This window comes from Magnolia sinica, chromosome 1 (genome assembly GCF_029962835.1).
Source record: "Magnolia sinica isolate HGM2019 chromosome 1, MsV1, whole genome shotgun sequence".
Lineage (NCBI taxonomy): Eukaryota > Viridiplantae > Streptophyta > Magnoliopsida > Magnoliales > Magnoliaceae > Magnolia > Magnolia sinica.
The window spans coordinates 92144762-92158862 of record NC_080573.1 but is presented as its reverse complement, the minus strand read 5'-3'; the positions used below and the strand labels follow the sequence as shown (position 1 = coordinate 92158862).

The 14101-nt window shown below is 37.6% G+C and overlaps 1 non-coding gene across 1 annotated transcript; it reads right to left on the bottom strand.

Annotated features, from left to right (window-relative positions):
* Nucleotides 1-205: 205 nt before the first annotated feature.
* Nucleotides 206-312, bottom strand: LOC131222942 (small nucleolar RNA R71). The gene has a single exon (XR_009160240.1). It is a non-coding gene; the product is annotated as a small nucleolar RNA R71 (small nucleolar RNA).
* Between the last annotated feature and the right edge of the window lie 13789 nt (nt 313-14101).

Below are 14101 nucleotides of genomic sequence, written 5' to 3'. Positions count from 1 at the left end.
ACACTTGAAAGAGTTTGATGAGATCATAGCCACTTTATATTTTCCAAACGTGTCTGAGGACACAGTCAGGCTAAAACTCTTTCCCTTTTCTTTAAAAGAGAAAGCTAAGACGTGGTTGCATTCACTACATCCTAGATTTATTGGCACATGGAATGATATGATAAGGGAGTTCATAAAGAAATTTTTTCCACATCATAAAACAAACACCCTTAGCAAGTCAATCATGAACTTCACTCAAAAGGAGGATGAAACATTCTTCCAATGTTGGGAGCGGTTCAAGGATCTTGTTAGTTCATGCCCACAACACGGTTTTAAAATATGGCGCATTGCACACTTTTTCTTTGATGGACTAACATCTTCCATGCACCAATTGTTGAGACAATGCGCAATGGGGAATTCATGAATAAAAATGTCGATGATGTGTGGGATTACTTGGACAAACTTGCTGAAAATGCACAATCATGGACACTTACTCAAAATCAAGCATCACTTCTAAGCCCACTCAATTAAAGGAGAGGGGTGGATTATACCTTCTAAAAGAGGATGATAATATCAATAATAAAGTGTCAAATCTCATAAGGAAATTCGAGGCTATGGAATTAAAGAAGGATAAGGTTAAAGAAACTGTTTACGGTATTTGTGCTTACAACGTTCACATAATTGAAAATTGTCTAACAATACCTGCCTTTTAAGAGGTGTTGAATGAGCAATCCAATATCGTGAATAATTACCAAAGACCTTTCAATGGACCTACCTCTAATACATACAATCCCGGTTGGAGAAATCATCCAAACTTTAATTGGAGGAATCGACAAACTGCTACTCTTCAAGGTTTTTTTAATCAAATTCCAAATCAAGAGAAACCTCAAGAGGACCGGGTTCTAAAACATCTTCAAAATAAAGAGCTTTTCAATCAGGGTATGCTACAAGCCTTTCAAGACCTCACAAAGGCCATACAAGGACTTAAGACTAAAAGTGTGATTGGGAATAAGGGGAGCCTCCCAGCTCAACCTCTTCCCAATCCAAAACCACAATATGAAGTTATGAACTTAGGCTCTTCAAATCAGATGGAGCAAGCTAAATCTATCACCACTCTTAGGAGTGGGAAGATAATTGACAAATCTATTCTAGTAAGGGCTGAAAATCCTAAGGACCCGAAAGAGGACAACAATGATAAACCTAGCATTGCTCCACAAGAATTAGAACCGAAACTTCAAGGCAAGCCAGTTGCTCCATTTCCCCAACAGTTAGTTGCACCAAAACCTCTCTCTAACTCTCAGGACATTCTAGAGGTGTTGAAACTAGTGAAGGCTAATATTCATCTACTTAATATTGTGAAACAAATACCTTCATATACTAAATTTCTGAAAGACTTATCTATGACTAAAAGACAGCAAAATATTCAAAAGAAAATCTTCTTAACTGAGAAAGTGAGTGTCATCCTAAAGTAAGATGTGCCACAGAAATTCAAAGATCCCGATAGCCCAACTATACCGTGTGTAATCAAGAACTACTGAATTGAGCATGCACTTCTTGACTAAGGAACGAGCGTAAATCTGATTCCCTACTCGGTGTACAAACAGTTAGGTTTGGGTGAATTAAAACCCACCCTAACCACACTAAAACTTGCTGATCAATCTGTTCGTATAACGAGAGGGATAATTGAGGATGTGTTGGTCCAGGTTGACAGATTCTACTACCCTATATATTTTATCATCCTGGATACTAAACCCATCAGTAACATGAGCACTCAGATTCCCATCATTCTCGGTCACTCATTCCTTGCCACTTCAAACACAATTATCAATTACAGGAATGGAGTCATGAGTATGTCTTTTAGAAATATAACATTGGAGTTGAACATCTTTTTCAACACAGATGTTAACGATTTCCACGACATTAACATGATTGACTCTTTCGTGGAAGATAGAACACCTTTAACCTTATCCTCTGATCCTCTAGAGACGTGCCTGGCCCACTCCCATGATTTTGATGATGACATGATTAGGAAGATGGGTACCATGCTTGATACTGCGCCAGTACTTGAAGTTAACCAGTGGAAGCCATAATTTGAAGAATTGTCCCAAACTAATGAAGTGTCTCTACCATCTAACCTCAAGGCATCAAAGCTTGACCTAAAACCTTTGCCCTCTGATTTGAAATATATCTATTTAGGTCAAGATAAGACATACCCGGTGGTGATTTCTTCCCACCTTGAGCAAGAACAGGAGAGTATGCTCATATCTACTCTCATTGAGCGTAAGGGAGCCCTTGGATGGACGATTGCAGACCTCAAGGGAATTGACCCTTTGATTTGTACTCACCACATTTATCTCGAGGATAATGTAAAGACCTCATAGCAATCACAACGTATGTTAAATCCAAACATGAAAGAAGTGGTTAAGGCTGAGGTTCTTAAGCTTTTGGATATGGGTATCATATACCATATATCTGATAGCCAATGGGTGAGTCCAACTCAGGTGGTTCCTAAGAAGTCCTGAATTACCTCCATAGCCAATGCCAATAATGAACTTATGCCAACTAGAGTCACTACTAGTTGGAGAATGTGCATTGACTACAAGAAGTTGAATACCATCACAAGGAAGGACCACTTTCCTTTACCCTTCATCGATCAAATTTTGGAAAGGCTAACTGGTCATTCATATTACTATTTCCTTGATGGATATTTGGGCAACAACCAGATAAAGATAACCCTTGAAGATCAAGAAAAGACCACATTTACGTCCCTATGGCACCTTTGCTTACCTAAGGATGCCATTTGGACTATATAATGCTCCCACCACCTTTCAGTGATGCATGATAAGTACTTTCTGACATGGTAGGGCAAAATCTAGAGGTCTTCATGGACGACTTCTCTGCCTTTGGTCCCTCCTTCAGTGAATGCTTGAAAAAATTTAAAAAATATGCTGAAGCGATGCCAGGAAAAGAATTTGGTACTCAATTGGGAGAAGTGTCATTTCATGGTTCGTAAGGGAATTGTCCTTGGACATATCATCTCATCCAAAGGAATCGAGGTAGATAAGGCTAAAATCGATCTTATCTCCAACCTACCTCCACCCAAGAACATACGAGATATGAGATCCTTCTTAGAACATACCAAATTTTATAGAAGATTCATAAAGGACTTTAGTCATCTCTCTCATCCTCTATGTAATCTACTTCAAAAGGATGCACCATTCAAGTGGACTGAGTAATGCCAGGAAGCCTTCACTAAGCTTAAGGGCATGTTAACCACTGCACCTATCATGTAGCCACCCGAATAGAGTCTTCCTTTTGAACTTATGTGTGACGCATCTGACTATGCTCTTGGGGTGGTTTTAGGTCAGAGAAAACAAAAGAAGCCCTACGTTATCCATTACGCAAGTAGAACTCTAAATCCTACTCAAGTGAACTACTTGACTATTAAAAAGAAACTTTTAGCCGTAGTGTTCACTTTGGATAAATTTAGGTCCTCCTTGATCGGATCCAAGATCATCATTTACACAGATCATGCGGCGCTCAAGTATCTTCTTTCTAAGAACAATACTAAGCCCCACCTGATAAGATGGATCCTCGTACTCCAAGAATTTGAATAAAGTTTTTAGCATATAGAATCTAACCACAACCAATCTGAGAGAGTTATGAATGTTAGGAAGGATTCCATCATCCAACCATGCCTAAGAGACAATGGTGAACAATAGTGTTCCCAAGTTCATAATTCGTATAATGGAAAGAATATACTCAAAGCTATCACAGATTTATTGTAATTTAAGTCACAAAAAACCATTAAAAACTATGAGTATTCCCCATAATCAAACTATAATCAAAGAGAGTTTAATAAATATGAATCAAAGCCATAGAAAGGATCCCATCATGCTACAAGCTTCAACTCTTAGCCCTAGCGAAGAGGTTTAGCTCATCATAGACATGATGATCTAAAATCTCAGAAAAACATTAAGGAAAGGAAAAACAAGGAAGAAGGAGAAGAACTCTTGCAGCCATCCCACGCTCTCTCTCTCTCTCGCCTTCACTTCTCACGTTCCCTAGATGATGATTAATGCCTCCACGTTTTCTCCCTTTACAGCCATCCCAAGTCGGTGGTATTTTATGCAGCAACAGTGCCACATGCACAGCGAAAGAAAAATGCAAACAGAAGAAGATGATAAATATTTCGTATGATTAGGGAATATCTTCCAATTGGATGAAGATGGGACTCTAATTCCAATTGTGTTCTTGAATCAAGCATAGATCTCCCTGATCTCTACAAGTGGATCCTTGGAAACCCCAGTTTCCTACCTTTGAATTTTACATGTTTTAGTTTAATAATTCACCACTATTCTCTTGAATTCTTCTGATTTAGTTTACATCTTCTTCTAGTTCTAGTTATACTGACTTTCAGATTATGTACAAGGTTCAGTCCCTGTGGATTTGACCTCAGACTTACCAAGATTATTACTACATTGCGACCCTATACTTGGGGTGGTGAACAAGTTTCCTACATTAAGTGGAAACACCATGCAGGAAGGTGTACTCACTCATACCGGTTGTAAGTAATCCCATAAAGTACGAGGTGGGGGAGCATGATGCACCACATTCTCATCTTAAACTTTCTTAATTGGATGTTGAGGTTGATTTGCAGCCATTACTTTGATTAACTCAAGGGATCTCAAGTGGTGTCTAATCTGGTGATGGATAGGCAACCCTTCGACTAATCCTCCTTCACTTAGAATATGTAAAGTGTTGTTAGGGACCCACTTAGACATGAAATACTCTTAGCCCTCAAGTTCTAAACAACTAACCCTAAGATCTAAGAGTAAAACAACTACAGCAAATAAGAAATCTAGAAATAAGAGAAAGTTGGAAGGAGATTATTGAATTGGAGTTACAATGTTAACTGCTACAAAACAGAAAACTGGTTAGTTTCTTAAAAAAATAAATTTGGAAAACCTATAGCAGAAATTAATCATATTCCTAATCTAATTCCAATACTAGTTAATTTTAGAAAAATGTAGCCGAAGTCCCCGACAACAGCACCAAAAACTTGTTCACAACCCTAAGTGCGGGGTCGCAGTGTAATAATAACTCGGTGAGACCGAGGTCGAATCCACAAGGACCTACTTTGTATGTTTTCTAAAATAAATTAAAACTAGAACTAGAATATAAATTAAACTAGAATCTGAACTAAGAGAGATTAATTATGAATGAATTTAACAATAATAATGAAGAACTAGGGTGCCAAGGATCCACATGTAACTATTACGATGCTACTTTACTTGATTCAACAAAATACAATTTCAATCGGAGTCCTATCTTATCCAGTTGGATGATACATCATTAAAAACTTAGAAATCTAAATTTTCTATGACATGATTCCCTCATGAAGCATCTATGTGACGACCTCAGGGAATCCAACCATCCACCATGTCATAGACTATGATTAATTATGAATTTTATATATCACACACTTCTCAAAATAGATTAAGAAGATATTCAAAAGCTATCACAGCATTTATTGTAATTTGAGTAACAATAAATCATAGAAAAACTGAAAATATTCCTTTTGTTCAAACCATAAATCAATAGGAATTCATCATTGTAAGTGCTATGGTCTCATGCTCCTTTGGTTGTCAAATTTTATTGTGTCAAAACCTCTATCTGTGTCTTGTGTTTGTATGTTGATATATGTGTGTGTGTGTGTGTGTTCAAGACACGACATCACAATGCTTCAAGTCAAGTATGGTGATTGACTTCAAGAAATGCAAGGTCATGTATTTTGTTCTCTTCTATAAGCATCAATGTTCAAAGCTACATCGATAAGAAGAGTGTTTGTTCAAGACTCAAGTGCAACTCAAGATGAAGTTTAATTTCAAGCTATAAAAGATCTCAAGATCAAGCTACATCAAGTAGAGATCTCAAGCTTCATAAGGTTCAAAGGTCAACCTTCATCTGAAAGAATGAAGTTTCAATGTTCATACTTCATGTCCCAAGTATGAATGACCTTAGATTGACCTTAGGGTAGGTCATTTTGTATACATAATTCAAACTGAATCTTTTTATATGATTTTGGTCTGTTCTAAGACTAGTCCTGGACCTTCTTCCACTAGTCCTAGCACTGGATCGACCAGTCCAAGAAATTCCACGACCAGTCCTAAGTTATTGTAATTTTTTAAAATTTTTTAGTTATTCTACGACCAGTCCTGGAGACTGTTCGACCAGTCGTAGGAATGGTCACGACTTATCCTTCGACCAGTCCTAGATCTACGACTCGAACTACAGCAACCAATCCTGGTTTCCTACGACTAGTCCTGAGTCAAATACGACCGGTCGTAGGTGGTCTAAGACCAGTCGTAGAAATCCTAAGACTAGTCGTAGAATGGTTTTTTAAGATCGCGCTCAAAAATTCAAAATGTCGTTCGTTCTATGACCAGTCGAAGGGTTCCCAAGACTAGTTGTAGATGAGATTTTTGCATCTATAAATTGAACACAGATCTCAGAGTTTAATAACTCAATTCAAGAAAATTCAAGGCTTCACTCTGAGATAAGTTTGTGTTTATTTTAAGCTACATTGTGCATATTTAATATTCTCTTTTATTAGCTTTTCTTATTTGATTTTGTTCCTATATTCCAATCTTATTTGAAAAGAGGAATTGTTGTATTCTGTCTCCTTGGAATCAAAATCATATAGAGCTATGCCCAATTTGGTTTAATTTAAAATCAATTAGAACCTAGAACCATTTTAAAGTGAGTATTGGACATTGAACTTCTATATTCAAACTTTTACTCTAATTGGTTCTACCGGGCTGCTACAGAAGGAGAAATCCAGGTATTTTACATTTGTGTAAATCTTCTATTGTTTTTGGTTTTCTTTTGAGATTCGCTAGAAAAATCTCATTGCGTTGGTTATCTGAGGAGAGTCAGAAAACTCAGAAAGTGAATTTTTGGATTGTGTAAGCCCAAGTTAAAAAGACACAATTGTGAAGGTTTTAGGTGAACCTGTGAAACCTATTTTACTAGTGAACACTGATATCCCCTATGTGAGGATATTAGGAGTGGAGTAGCTGTGTGGCTGTTGTTGAACAGTTGGTGTACACACAGGCGAACCACTATAATTCTTTGTGTCTTGTGGTTTGAATGTTCATTTAATTTCTATATCTTTTATCATTTAGATTTGTGGGATGTATGTGTGGATGTGACTGTTGTAATATTTACATTTCAAGCAATGTGGGAATGTTGTAATAGTTTAGAATTTATTTCTTGTTATTTCCTTTATTTCCTTTCAATTTGAGTTTTTAATATTTAATTTGTTCTAGTAAGGTTGTCCTGCCATAAACCCTTAGTTTTTATGGTGCAAGGTTGTCCTTAGAACAGCATTGTTATCAATCTCTTTATCTGAGTTTGCTTTACATTTCTATATTATGATTTGTTTAAAGTGCTATCATTCCTTTATTTAAATTCCGCTGTTAAAATTTTTATTTGGCATAGTCCTATTCACCCCCCCCCCCCCCTCTAGGACATATACCTAGGCCATTTCAAGTGGTATCAGAGCTTAATAGCTCGTTTTTAATTCTTTATTCTTGGATTTATTTCCTGAGCTAATGATCTAAGCTATATATAAGATGTTAAATTTTGATAGCCTTTCAGTCACTAGGCCTCCACCATTTGATGGCTCCAACTATGCCTATTAGAAAGCCAGGATGAGGATTTTCCTCAAATCAATGGATGAGAGTGTGTGGCAAACCATAGTGACTGAATGGATCTCACCTACCACTGAAGTGACTGGTATCGATGGTTCAAAATCAATGAGAGTAACACTGTATTTCTCATGGACCACTCTTCAGAAAAATGAGAGTAGTGTCAATGCAAAAGCACTAAATGCAATCACTTACGCATTATCACCAGATGAGTTCAAAAGAATTATATCCTGTGATACTGCAAAGCAAGCTTGGGATATTTTAGAAATGACACACGAGGGTACATCAATTGTCAAGAAATCTAAAGTCCAACTCCTTACAACCAAATTTGAGAAAATTCATATGGATGAAAATGAAATGTTTATGGACTTTTATACAAGATTGAATGACATTGTAAACTCTATCTGAGGTCTTGATGATAAAATTCCAGAAAGTAAAGTGTGTGCAAAGATACTATGCTCACTGCCTGAACGGTTCAACTTTAAGGTAACCGCAATCCAGGAACTTCGTAATACGGATAATATGAGGGTAGAAGAACTAGTTGGTTCTTTACAAACCTAGGAGTTAAATTTTAAAGTTCCTAAAGGTAAATCTATCACTCTTAAATCTTTTAAATGTATTTCTCAAGAAAACTCTGATTTAGAAAATTTTGAAATGATATGGCTCTTTTAGCGAAAAAGTTTTACAAGATTTTCAAAAGTAAGAAGAGGGTTGATTTTCAAAAATCAAATGATAAGAAAAGATCTAAACCTAAATCTAAAACTTGAAAATCTTTAAAAGATAGTCAATGTTACAACTGCCAAGAATATGGGCATTTAGCAAACAAATGTCCTAAAAAGGACAAATCTAAAAAGAAAGGAATGTTTGATACTTGGGATGAATCTTCTAGCACTGAAGCCTCTTCTGAATCAGAAGATTCTAAATCTGGGTCGGGCAATGAAGTTAAAGCCCTTATGACTCTAGCCAAGTTCACCTTTTCAGATCATGATAACTCAACTAGTGAAGAAAATCTGAATAGTGATCATGAAAATGAAGAAGATCTGCAAGATGCTTACAATGCCCTATAGAAGGAAAGTTGTAAAATTGCCGTAAAACTAAAACTTCAAAAAGAAAAGTTTTTAAAACTCAAAGAAAATTTTGATTCACTTGTTTTAGAAAAATCTCATATCTTAGATTGTTTTGAAAAGACTAAATGTGATTTAGAATTCAAAACCTCCCTGATTGAAAAACTTAAATCTGAAAATGATAAACTTAAGCTTGAAAACTCTTCACTTTTGAGTTTAAAGGATACATGGAGGCATACCCAAGGAGATCCAAAGTTTGAAAAACTTTTATCTGAGTCTAGGAAATGTGGCGGTAGATCCGGGTTGGGCTATGATAAGAATATACCTTCTAAACAGAAGAATACCTCTCCTAAGTTTGTAAGAGGAGAAACCTCTAACTCAAAAGGGAAAAGTATTTATCAAAGTTTTTCTAAGAAGGCTAAAACTTTTCAAAAACCTAAAAGCAACTATATCAACTATAAAACTCAAAACCGAAACCCTTTAGCTGAAAAAACAGTTGATTTGCTTAAGGAGCTCTTGAAATCTAACTCAGTACGTCATTCTTACAACAACAGATAGAAAAAGACTAACTATACTCCTAAACTCAAAACAGTTATGAAATGGGTTCCTAAGGTTACCTACTTGGTTGCCCACACTACATTCAAAGCGACAAACCATTCAAAGTGGTACCTAGATAGTGGGTGCTCCAGGCATATAACAGGTGACAAGGGTTTATTCACCGACCTTAAAGATAAGACTGATGGGTCAATCACATTTGGTGATGGTAGCAACTGCAAGATTATTGGTCAAGGTATGGTTCAACTCTATAACCTTCTCTTATTTAAGAATGTTTTATATGTTGAGGGGCTAAAACATAACCTATTAAGCATATCTCAAAATGCGATAACAATCATAGCATGAACTTTTCTAATCAAGGTTGTGAAATTTTAAACAAAAAGGGTTCTATAATATTAACTGGTCGCAGGACTTCTGAAAACTGCTATATTATAAGCGATGGCAGCTCATCTAATCAATCGTGCTACATTGTCCATTCCGATGAAACAAAATTATCGCATAAACGCTTTGGACATGTATACTACCGGAATTTATGCAAATTAAGCAAGAGAGAACTAATAAGAGGTCTACCTAAATTACAAAAAGTAGACAAAATATGTGATGAATGCAGTATGGCAAGCAAACCAGGAGCTCCCACAAAAAGGTGAACTCCAATACCACATTAAGACCACTTGAGCTTCTCCATATGGACCTTATAGGACCTACCAGGATGGAGAATCGAGGTGACAAAAATACATACTAGTAATCGTGAATGATTTTACTAGACTCACTTGGGTAGCCTTTTTAAGGAATAAATCAAAAACCCTTGATGAAGTAAAAAGGATTCTCAAATGGATCCAAACTGAAAAAAGTTCTCAAGTTTGTAAGATCCGTAGTGATCATGGATCTGAGTTCGAGAATAGCAGTTTTGAGAAATTCTGTAGTGATCAGGGAATATCGCATGAATTCTCTGTGCCCAAAACACCACAACAAAATGAAATTGTGGAGAGGAAAAATAGAGTGCTTCAAGAAATGGGAAATCTAATGTTGAATAGTATGAAGCTCCCTAGAAATCTTTGGACTGAAGCCGTAAATAATGCGTGCTATATTATCAACCAAGTTTATACATGTGAATCTAATAATAACACTGCTTATGAACTTTGGTTTGATAAGAAGCCTACTATCAAATACTTTCGAGTTTTTGGCAGCAAGTGCTATTGTAACGACCTTGGAAATTTTTGTGCTAATCTTTCCTTAAGTAGTTGTTTTTGGGGTAATTAGCGCTTTACTTGATTGCTTGTGAAATTCGCATCAATCACTTTAAATTGTATCTGCATGGCTCTAAACGTGTAGATTAGTGAGCGCTACGTTACTCTGAAATCTGGGATCCATCGCTAAATCTTGTTCTGGGGATTTTTTGGAAGATCTGGATCGGACCTAGACCGCGCGTCGAAAGTCCGATAGCGATGATCTTAGGCTGTTGCGGTCACTGAGTTGGGCTTGGTCTTCACCTCAAAAATCAAGTCGATCTGATGTTCTGGGTCGATTTGGTTGAGCTCGGAGTGAAGAGTGTGAGAACGGTTGGAATTTAATAAGCTTTTATTGAAATCTGAGTCGTGTCGCTTGCGCGACGATTTTAAGCATTCTGACCGTTGGATTTTGACCCAATTTCACCCTCTGATCAGGATGGTTGGCCCAGGCATATCCTAGTGCTTGTGGACCTGATCGAGATTCCGTGACCGTTGAATTGAGTGTGGTCCGCCACGGCGATCTGAAGAGCCGGTCGGTATGAAAACTCAGCCTGACCTAGATCCATGGTCAGTGAGCTTAAGTCCGACCTTTCGTGGTTATAGGCCCACCAGAAGTGCTTCGTTGGATCGAGAAAGGCGTACTTTGGTTATAACCTAAGTATACCTTGACCCTGGGGTTATTTCCATCATTTTAAGGCCTATATATAGTCCTTAAACCCTAGCTCTCATTTCCATACGAATTTTCTCTAACCCTAGCTTGGAGAGAGAGTGGAAAAGAGAGAGTTAGTGAGAGAGATTGGTTGGTGAATCATCTTGATTCTTCCTTGTTCTTCTTCACCTTTGAATCTTCACTTTGAATCGTTCCTCTGACGATTCTGAGTTCTTTTGGGGTAAGTTAACCTAACCCTAACCTGTGTTAGAGCTTAGACTAGACTTGGTGTTGTTGTATCTCATTTCTATCCTTATTTTAGGGTATTCTAGCGCCGTTGACGAAGACAACTCGTCTAAATCAGTTCGGCGGTTCTTTCTTTGCTTAAGGTGCGGACTTTAAGTGTATAGGTTATGGTTTTCAAGGCTTTCAATCCCAGTTAGTGATTTATTCTTATTATGGATGAGATTTCACATGTCAAATGTTATGTTTGCATTGCTTTCCTGATATGCATGTGCTATATTGAGATTTGTGTATTCTAAGTGTATTTATAAAGTACCGTATACGTATAAAATACGCACTTGTGCTTGCCATGATTATTGGTCATGTATGTATGCTAGATGCATGTATGACAACTCCTTGGTAAAGGGAATTGTCTAAGTGCATGTATTCCAACATACGTCATGTATGTTATTCCTTGTATGCTAAGTGTTTGTAGAAATGCATGAATGACCTAAGTGTAACTGATTACACTAAATGCAGGCGTTGAGAAGTGGTTCTTAATACTTCTATGGATGCGCATGATTTCCTTTATGCATTTACATTCCAAGTTATTTAAATTCAAGCATTCCTATGCTTACATTTATGTTAAGTTGATATTCTTCAGATGTGTATGCACCATGATTTGAGTGGTTGTTCCATTACTGTTTTACGTTCCATATAAATATCTGTAGTAGTGTAGGATATTTGGGACTATGCCTTAGTCCAGGAGATCGGTAATTGACCCTATATTCGTGGTTGAGATTGCTTTCGCCACGTAGGACGTATTAGACGAACCCGAGCCGTATTAGAGTTGGCGGCAGTGGTTTGGCCATGCGAGTGTTTGCGCACTCTATGTCGTTCAATTCAACGTGCGCTCGTGCTAGTCGAGTTCGTCAAGTAACCCGATTGTCCGATGTATGTTAACCATGTATGGACGCCATGCTTGAATCTAGGGTACCGAACTTACAGTGAAATCCTAATAACCATGGTACACGATCCGCTAAGACTCATGAGCCGGACATGGTGGTATGGGACACCGTGGTCGAGCCTACGCTGGGTGACGAGCCTCCCGTAGTGAGAGCAACTTAACTCGTGAGCCGATTATGGTGGTATGGGACACTATATTCGTCGTCGGCCTACATTGATTGGTGACGAGCCCTTTGTAGTGACCTCGAGCATACCGGATACCGCAAGGAGGTGACGAGCCGATCTGTGGTAGTAAGGGCATGAAAGGCGTGCATTGATTGGTGACGAGCCCTTTGCTACGACCTTAAATATAAAATCGTATGAGATGTCTAGGATTGACGACCCTAGTATGGATCATTGTTTGGATGGTGACATGAGGAAGGTATCTTAGTTTCCCAATCTGTTGTGTGAAATGGACTAATAACAACTTGGTAATCATATCCATGCACCGCATTTGCATGTGCTTTGTAGATGTGGCGCACTTTGAGGCGATGTCATGCGTAACGTAAGATGAAGACGCGAGGGTGTACGCGTGAGGGCACGCATCATACCGCATTCATACTTGCATTAATAAGAGTACTTAGGATTTATTTAATTGTCTTGCTTTACATTACTGTTTGATTGAATCGATAACATGTTAATTATTGTTCCACCGAGTTGATCACTCACTCCCACGTTTAGGCGGTGTTACACACCCACCGGACTCGTCTTAGGCCCCGATGTTGCAGATGTGGATGCGACGTATGAGGCAGAGCGGGAGCTCTCCTATATGCAGTTTTCGGACGGGTTCTAGCGAGCCTCGATCGTTGCGCGGATCTATGGGATTACTATTTTGGGAACTGAAATGATGTAACTTGTACTTATAATTTTGATGAATAACACTTTTACACGATCTGGTTGTATATGTAATTCAGGGGCTTACACTTGTACACATATTTTACTATAAGTCTTCCGCTTGCTTTATTCACTTATCCCTGAATCATATCTGCGTTTTGGCTTAATCTATCACATGTTTATGTGCTAATACAGTCAACATACATCATTCATTAATTATGTTGCATAAGTGATGTTTTGGAACTCGGGAGCTAAGTTATGCTCGACCCCCGAATTTCAGGGCGTTACAGTCATATTTTGCGTGACCGAGAAAATCTGAAAATGTTTGACACAAAAAGTGATTATGGGATCTTTTTAGGATATTCTTTAAACAGTCATGCATATCGTGTTCTAAACAATAGGACCAGTGTGATTCAAGAGTCCATTAATGTGGTCATTGATGATCACTTGAATACACCTGCCCCTAGTTCAGATAATAATGAAGTACTTTTGATTGACAAACGAGATACTTCATCAACAAAATAATTCTGAATTAAGGACTGTCAAAGATCATCCAACCACTCAAATTCTTGGAAACCCTCTCACTGGTGTGTGCACTCGTAGACAATTAGAAGACAAATGTAACTATGTATGTTTTACATCCCAGATTGAACCAGTAAACGTAAAAGAAGCTCTTTCTGACAAAAACTGGATAGTAGCTATGCAGGAAGAACTTAATCAGTTTGTTCGAAATGATGTCTGGTACCTTGTTCCTAGACCTATAGATAAACATATTATTAGAACAAAGTGAATTTTTAAAAATAAGCTTGATGAACTTGGTAATATTATTCGAAACAAGGAAAGACTAGTTGT